This window comes from Pteropus vampyrus, unplaced genomic scaffold (assembly GCF_000151845.1).
Source record: "Pteropus vampyrus isolate Shadow unplaced genomic scaffold, Pvam_2.0 Scaffold24, whole genome shotgun sequence".
NCBI classification, from domain to species: Eukaryota; Metazoa; Chordata; class Mammalia; order Chiroptera; family Pteropodidae; genus Pteropus; species Pteropus vampyrus.
The window spans coordinates 11913779-11922973 of record NW_011888805.1 but is presented as its reverse complement, the minus strand read 5'-3'; the positions used below and the strand labels follow the sequence as shown (position 1 = coordinate 11922973).

The window sequence follows — 9195 nt, the reverse complement described above, 5'->3', positions numbered from 1 at the left end:
CTCTGTGTCATATTCCCAGATCCTTCACCAGCGTTGCATGAAGGAAAAAAATCAAAGCAAAACAAATGAAAAACTGAAATCAGAATCACTAATGTTATCAAGTAGAGAAACAAATAAACTAAAATTTTGTGGCCATCAACAAGAATACAGCAAAGAAAATGCTGTAAAAAGAAACAAAGATAATTTCTAGAAAACAGTATGCATCATACTCTTTCGAACCAACAAAATGTGCTCTTCTGCACACAATTGAACATAAACAGAATTCTTTTTAGTGTAAGGTATGGAAATCCAAGTTCTTTCTTAATATTATGGATGGATAAAATGCGTTTGTAATGGCAGTTCCACTAACTTATTACAGAGTGAGCCAGGAACATATTTATAGATTCTGGGGAAGATGTGTCCCATAATTCTTTGATTGGGAAAGTGGACATTTTAGTCAAAATTAAACACACACACACACACACAGAAGTACAAGACAATGATAAATGAGATTTTTCTTATGTCTTAGCAACATTTAGATGGAAATCAAATTTAAATGCAGTCCACACTGCTTTTGAAGAGGCTTTGGTTCAGCTCCAAAATCTTGATTGCTTCCTTGATGCAGTCTCCTATGAGAATACTTAGAAGGTGTCTTCTTAAACAATCAACCTATTTTTAGTCATGGAGTCACTCTTAGTAGCTGTGTCTGCATGGGACTGATAACTGATCACTACCTTTGGAAGGAGTTCTAACCTTTTCTTACATACCTTCATTTAGCTCTAACATTAACACCAGCTCCACACATATCGTCACTGTAGTCATCAAAAGATTCTCCAATAAGGCACAACAGAGTTTCTAGCAAAAAGCAATTGAAGTCACTTCGTCTCTGCTGTTTGTTCAATGTAATTAGCCATCGTCCTCCTTGTTTGTTTTTCTCGTCTTTCCACATAGGTTCAATACCATCCTTAAAAAGTGAGTAGTCACAGCCAGGCATTAAATTACTAGACAACTGAATATGGTTGTCTAGAGCCCAAAAGTCTTCAACAGTATCAAACTTAGAGATCAGCCGAAGGTTTGCTTGCCAAGTTTTAAAAAAACAGAGTGCCCATCTGTTCTGTAAAAGATGTTTAAGATAGTATTCTGGGTTAGCAACCTCCTGACTATATTCTGTTTTCTCTTCTTCTGTAGGTGGGAGATTAGGAGTGGGGGAGGTTTCTGGTTCCATAGTTCCCATCTCAGATCAATTTCTTTTCTGAGTATTCTTTGAGTATTCCTTTTATATAGTGTCTTGATCCCATTTCATAGTTGTGATATTTTTCTTCTTTTTATAGTATATTACTTTAAATGTATATACCTTTTGTTCCTTCTGTTCATTTAACACATATGCCAATTAATAAGTTATTGTTTCTCAGCTTATAATCTATTTGTAGAATTTTTGCTTCTTGTCCCTACACTCATGAAATCTTTTGGATTGGCAGTCTTACTTCCCAATGGAGGAATACTCCACTGGGAACACAAAAATAGTTTCCTGTTGAATTGGAAGAAGAGATTGCTACCTGGACAATTTTGAAATCTTCATTCCACTTAACCAACATGAAAAAAAGGAGATTAGTCCACTGCCTTGGATGATTTGTCCTAATTATCAAGAGGAAATTGGGCTGCTGCTAAACAATTGGAGGCCAATATGTGGAAGCCAAGGGATTCTTTGGGCTACCCATTAGTACTTTTATGTCCAAAAGTAAAGTTAGTGGAAAATTACAGGATCTTGATATGTAAGAACCACTGATGAAATTTGGGTCATCTCACCAGGTAAATAAACCCAACCAACTGAGGTCCTGGATGAGGGCAAAAACAAAAATGAAAACAAACAAACAAACAAACAAACAAAAACCATGGACTGGATAGTGAAAAAAGGAAGTGAGAAATATTATTCTTGGTCATTTATATTTCATTCATATACTTTTTAGCTCTTTATGATTGAAATATTGATAAGCTATTTTAGCGGAATGTGAATCTTATAAACAGCCACTTTATTGAACTCTCTTATTAACTTTTCAATTAATTCTTTGGGTTTTTCTAGTTAAAATAGTCTACAAAAACAATAAATTCATATTTTCTTTTTGACAATTATAATTTTAACTTTATTGTGCTTTTTTTGATTGTGGATTCTCTAAATTATAAGAATGATACTTGTTCATAGTAAAAATGTGTATGTAGAAACATAAAAGTTATAGTTTTCTCCCAAGCTCATACCAATTGCACTACTCAGACATAAACATAATATTTTAATATGTGTTCTTTCAAGCTTTTCTCTACACACAAACTTCTATGTTTTTATATATATTTATTAACAAAAATAGAGCTACATTTTGTATACTCTATAATTTTTTAAAAAATTTGCTTTCGCATTTTGATTTCAATAAAATAGTTCTTATTCTTTTAAATAGCTGCATATAGTACCATATAAAAGTTCTCTAATGTATTTATATAATACCCTATTGTTGAGTTTTTTATCAATTTTTTTGCAGTGCACATTCTTGAACATATATATTTACATATTTGTGTAAATTTTTTTCACATGAGATAAATTCCTAAAAGTAAATCATTGGGGAAACAATTTTTTTTTAAAGATAATACCACTACATTATTGTGACTAAGGGTGCACTGCATTGAAGAATATAATTATTAAAACGTTCACCAATGAATTGACTTCACTTTTTGCTTTTTCTTCCTTAGACTTGAGCAACATAGCACTTTTAAAGCAAAAAAAAAAAAAAACAAACTTTAATTTTAGAGGATTTACAGCTGGAAAAATACTGGTTTAAGAAACAAACACCATATTTTTTTAAAATTGCTTTCAATTGCTAGTTCCCTGTGAAATAAAACATATCAACACCACTGGCAATATATACTTTTTAGATTTTAATTGCACTAACAAACACATCAAGATTAAAAGATTTCTCTGGAATTTACGGACCTCTGGAATTCATCCATATAATTTCACAAGGAAGAGGAGAAGTATTTTCCTAACAGCTTCACATTTATCCAGTATTTCAATCTACCCCACAGAGCCTTATTTTTGTATCCTCTTCCTTTCCTCAGCTAGGGGTAAGAAAAAAACTGAGCTTCAGATCTCTTAACTGCCACACCTTGCCTACATGGAGCTTTAGGGCCCCATAATTAAGGACTGGATGACATGCTTAGTTAAGGATCCTCTTCTTCATCAGCGTCTGTCTGAAGTGCGGTGGTGAAAGAAATGGTGGGAAAGTGTATTGTCTCAAACACAAGAGACTCATTGAACATCGAAATGGCTACTATCTTTCTGGGGCAACTTACATTGTAGGTGGCAAAGAATAAATAAAGATTTACTTATCTGGGAGATTTCTGCAAGGTTTCCTTTGTTCCCAGCTCTTTTCTTCATGATTTATTGAGGATTTACTGTATCCCTAGCATTATGCTTGGGATTAGAAATAAAGCACTAAATAAGATAAGACTGTTCTGAGCAGCCGTCCTTAATTTTTTATGGTGCACTCTCTGAAGTAATTTTGAAAAGCCATATGCCCCCCTAGCTCATTTTTAAGTTGATATATTATTTTTAAACCAAACTGGTAGAGGGTGTAATTTCTACCATTTGTGACTGGGTAACAAATCCAGTGCTCTAGTGTTAAAATGAAATCTTTAGTGTTTCTTCAAAATATGGAATATTTTCCCCTAACAACTCTATTAAATAACATGTATTAATATTCTGAATTCTTACCAAGTTTTGATTGAAGAAAAGCATAATGAGATGTTCATCTAATGAAACACAACTATAAAATGATTGCCAAAGTCTTATTATTCACCATCCTAATTGCACACAAGTTATTGAGTCACTTAGAGCACCTGCTCTTCTGTTTTAGTGTTAGAGTTCAGTCACAGGATTTTTAAGTAGAAATTTTATAATTTTAGAAAGAAAGCTTAGAGAATATATGTTTCAATCTTTTACTCTCAAGGAGACACAACTGAGACTCAGAAAGTTAAGGTTATTTGCCAAAATTATGCAGCTGGTGGTGAACTTCAAATTCTTGGTTATCTTTTGGTGACCTTTTCATTATTGTGTGATTGTAAAGAATACAACTTCTTTAGCAGGTTTAAGCAAAAATTAATAGGAGCAGATAAGAGTAGCCACCACAATAATCCTGTGTTGGGTAAAAATGAGACAAAGTCATAGATGTAATCATTTCTTTTCACTTTCCCTTTTACTTTTACCATATTATTTCTTCCATGAATAAATGTTTATGAAGTATTTCATTTAAAGTTTTGAATTAGTTTTACATTTCTATTTGGGACATGTTTATAATATTTCTCTTTGATTTGTACATCTTCAATTTCACTGAGAAAAATGGAGTACACTTAATTTCATTTTATAAAAGTAAAACCTAGGAAGATTAATTTCATCATTTAGTGTCCTGGGTAATACAGAGAGTTTGACAAATGATGCAATCTGTAAAAATAATTTTAGGATGCAGCTATTAGCTAATCAGTATCAATTCAATCAAGTGGTTAGAAGACCCTGATACACTAGTGAAATAATTTAGTTCTGTCTAGCTCAATTATTATCAATAATAACAGCTTTCTAGTATAGTCAAAATTCAGTTTGGAAACTAAATAAAATCTATAAACAACTATGATGATTCTCTAGGAATACTTCACTGAATTACTATTCAAATTAATAGAAGAGATTTCAAACATATTTAGTAACCTTCTATCTGTGATATAATTTTTTAATATTAGAAATGAGAAAATTAACAAAAAGAACTAGATTACAGAAATTTATACTTAGCTACTGGTATTGCTATCCAAATTTGCTACTTTTCATGCAGATGTCTTTATAAGGTATAGGCTTTGACCCAAAATAGAAAGTACTGTTTTTAATACTACATTTAGTATATATTTTTACTTTCTCCCGGGACAACTGAAGTTAACATTTAGTGCAAATGTCCACTGAGAATTAAATTAGATCATATATAAATTTATAATATGAAATAGAATTAGCACTGAGGGTTCCCTGCTTGAAGAAAATCTGAAATAACCTAGTCTAATAAATAAGGTATATGGGGTGATAATTCACACTGCAAGTTATTTGTCATGAAATAGAAATACTCCAAATGTCAAAAAAGAGAATTGATTTTGAAAATCCCTTTGAACATAATTTTTGACTAAAGTGAAAATACCTGTTTTGTTTATTTAGTTATTTAATTTTTAAAAATTAAGTGAATTGTTGTTTGGGCCTCCTCAGTAACCTGTTCTCTAGAGCCCATCTCAATCTTGTTTTCTCCCTACTGCAAGCCCACATGCTCCTAATCCTATTACTTTATTTGTGGATCAGAGCAAAATTTTCACCTTTACTTCAAACTTCCAGGTTTATCTTTGCATTACCCATAGCTGATAAAAATGCTCAACTAAACACAAAAACAAAAAGACTTTCTAGCCTAGGTTTCCATCCTTCAATCCCATAGAAAAATGTCAGAAGTTTTGAAGTTAGAGCTTTTTCATTAAAATCACCCAATTCTAAAGAGGGTTGTCTACCACAAAATTTCCTAAAAATGGAAAGGGGGAAGTCTAAAGATACATTCTTCTTTGCAACATAAAAATTTCCCCAGGAGTGGAGGTTGGGGATGATGTAGGGGTTAGGAGGGTTCAGTGCACTAAAACTGACTTCTTGTGAAATTTAGTGAAGCTGTTTATAGTTACCATTTTAAAATCATAGTAACACTTTAAAATCTGTACTATCATTGTGTTTTCACAGTCTAACACTGGTGTAGAACTATTATACTGAAGTTTACTTTCAGAGATATGTTAGAGCTGACTTGCAAAAACTAATTGTTAAATTTTCAGGAATTTTTGAAGCCAGTTGTCAAACATAGTCATGATTAAAAATCAAATTATGTAAACTTAAAATTTAAATTATATTCAAAATAAAGGTAATAAATACTTAAAACTCATCATTACATTTTGCTATTATTTATGCATTTGAGGTTATTTATGTCTATAGTATTGATATTAGGATTGCCAGATAAAATCCAGGATGCCCAGTTAAATTTGAATTTCAGATAAACAATGAATAATTTCTTACTATAAATATGTCCCAAATAAAAGATGGACATACTCATATACGCTAAAATAATTATTTGTTGTTTACATAAAATTTAAATTTAATTAGTCATTTTGGCTTTTTATTTGCTAAATCTGGCAGATTCTGTATGGAGGAAATACTATATAATGGTGCATTAGAAAACATTTCTACCTAACTCCATGCTCATGACTTTGCTATTAGTCACAGTGGGTGTATTTACCCCACAGATAACAGCACATGCTGCAAATCAGGGCTCCCACCTCATAACAAGCTGTTTAATACCACTACACTACTGAGTATAATCCATTTTAATCATTTTAACAATATTGCATGATGCTTTCCAGTGCTTAGAATGGAGTGGTTATTTGATTATTGGTCACTACAGTGAAAATAAATTAGTTTATACATATGCTCTTATTATTTCCTCTCTGCTCACCATTCGATGAAGAAGGCAATATAATTTGCAGGAAACTTCTAATGGAAAACTTTTTTCCGAGATAATGAGGGAAACTGTTTTTTGCTCAATATTAGGGTTCTTCACTGATGACTACAAAAATAAACCCATTTTTAAACATTCCTTAAATATTTCTTCTACAGAAATCCAATTAGATCTCCATATCTGCAAGTATATTCTTTCAATTCATATACCTATATACCTTTTGAAGTAAGGATAGCATGAAGAACTGTAGAGAGAGGATGAAACTTGAGACAAGTTAATTAATGTTAGGAAAATGTATAAGAAAGGCTATGGTTTGTTTGTTCACTCATCTTTATTGTAGAATGTATTGATGGTTCTCACTACCATTAATTAGTGTTTTAGAGGATGCAGCAAGCTAAGTACAATTGCTTACAGGTCAATTCACTGAAAATATTTTCACCATTTTTTACCCTTCAAGTTAAGTGAGTGAAACGAGAGAATGAATCAATTAATCATTTTAGTAGTTAAGCTCTAGGTAATCAAGGTCAGTGACCTTGGTGGGCTGATAAATGAACATGATCCCGGGGAGGACTGGCATGATCAGGTTTCTGGTTGCCTTGTTTTAATCATTTATGGATGCCCTATTATCCATAGAGAGAGATATAGTGCTAGCAGCTCCAAACCTGCAGATGTTTCCAGGACAGCTAAATCAGAATAGAAGTTTTCACTAGGAAATATGAAAACCAAAGTAATTTTCTTCTAAGTATGTAACAGGCACGAAAATGCATATTAGGATTACTGTGGCTGAAATTTTCACCTGACTCTCATTTGCATCTTTCCATACTTTGCAAAGAAGAAAGAGGAGGAGGAAGAGGTTATTCTCCTCCTCCTCCTCTTCCTCCTCCTCTTTCTTCTTTGTATTATAAAATTCATAAGACCAACAATCTAAAAGCATGGGTAGTCATTCTTTTAATGCAGATTTAAGCTGAGTGCCTACACTTCTTCACACACTCTTGCTTACTTTTGACTAAAAGAGTCTGAATTTAAGAAAGGTTCGTATTTTACTCATGCTCATTTTCTTCCACCAAATGAGATATTAAGTTTCGTCTCCATATACAAATTATTGTATAAACAGAAACTGAGTGAATTCCAACAACAACAAAAAAACCTGATTGCTTCGGAAATGATCACTTGAATGAACAAAATAAAATAGAGTAGCCAATGTGGTTATTTTTTTTACCTGAATTGAGCCATTTACAAAATGGGTCTAGAGATAGCTTAACATTCACTTTCCAACGGTCACTGGAGCAGGGATTCTTCAGCACCCATAAGTAGTGGATCAAACCCAAAGAACATAGTATTGAGTCTTCTTTTTGTAATTTCAAATTCTGGCAGGCAATTATATCCACTCTACCCAGATAACCTTCGGTTTTCAAATTTCCTAACTAACTTTGAGGACATGACATTTCAAGGATGGGAAATGTTATTCTTACTTTTTTTTTTTTTTAACAGCGGTAAAGAAAAGCTTTATTAGAAGGGAAAGTATACTTCCAGACATGTAAGTGGGCCTGAGCAAGAGAAGCATGGCTCAAAAGGCCTATTCTTACTGTTTCAAAGAATAGGAAGAATAAGCATAGACCAAAATGGAAAACCTTGGCATCATTTCTCTTCTTTTTCCGTATATACACAGACCTAACATAAATATGTAGAACTAGTCCTTAAAGGAATTATGCTTAGAGAAGTGATCTAAAAAGAAAGAAGATCAGAAGAGAGGGTCCCAAAAAGAACATATGTCGAGCTGGAGAGGTATATTACATTACGGCTGAAACAAAGCCATCTATTTGAACTTCCAAAATAGCACTGAAACTGAAAGTTTGAGATTTAAAGGTACCAGGTACCTGGATGTGTAACACCTTGGAATGATTCTGGTCCCGATACTCTCTTTTGACTGAGCTTACTTAACTTTAATGGTTAATAGTATTTTACTTTTAGCTAGTGTATTTTATAGTTCATATGACACTCTCATAGAATAACTAAAATGTATTTAGGATTGAACGTGTCTTTTTTATTTCATCTTCACAACACTGGCATGACATAGATTCTATTGTCCTAATTTTACATGCACAGAGAGATTAAGTAAGTTGCTTTTTTAACTCTGCACTCATGCACTATCTTAGTCTTTCTGACAAGCTATAAGATAGGTACTATCCTACTTAATGAAGACAAGAGCAACTGATGATCAGAAAGATTGGTAAATTTGCTCAAGGTCACTCAGCTAGTAAATAGTAAAATGGGGTACCGAGCTGAATTTCTAAATTCTTCCAATGGGGTACCGAGCTGAATTTCTAAATTGCTTCCAGTGACTCCTACTCACCAGAACCTGGCATGGGACAAGCTGGTGAAAATTTCGTTGGTTGGAAATAATTTTTGTGTGGATTTGAAGTCTTTGAATATAACTTCAAGACCTATATACATGGATACGATAAATATAATTTGATTTTAACTTCATGTAAGTGCCTTTAGGGTGTCACTTATAACATTCTACACTGTCCTTCACTGCCATTGTTCTCTCTGAAGGGTCTGGCAGTGTGCCTAGCACATAGCATGTGCTCAACATACCATAAATGTTTCATGAATAAATGAATGCACATGCTTGTATAGGAACATACAGAATGTACAAGGC

General features: G+C 32.8%; 1 pseudogene; it reads right to left on the bottom strand.

Moving 5' to 3' along the window:
• Positions 1 to 635: 635 nt before the first annotated feature.
• LOC105289526 lies at positions 636 to 1213 on the bottom strand (annotated as a pseudogene).
• Positions 1214 to 9195: the final 7982 nt, after the last annotated feature.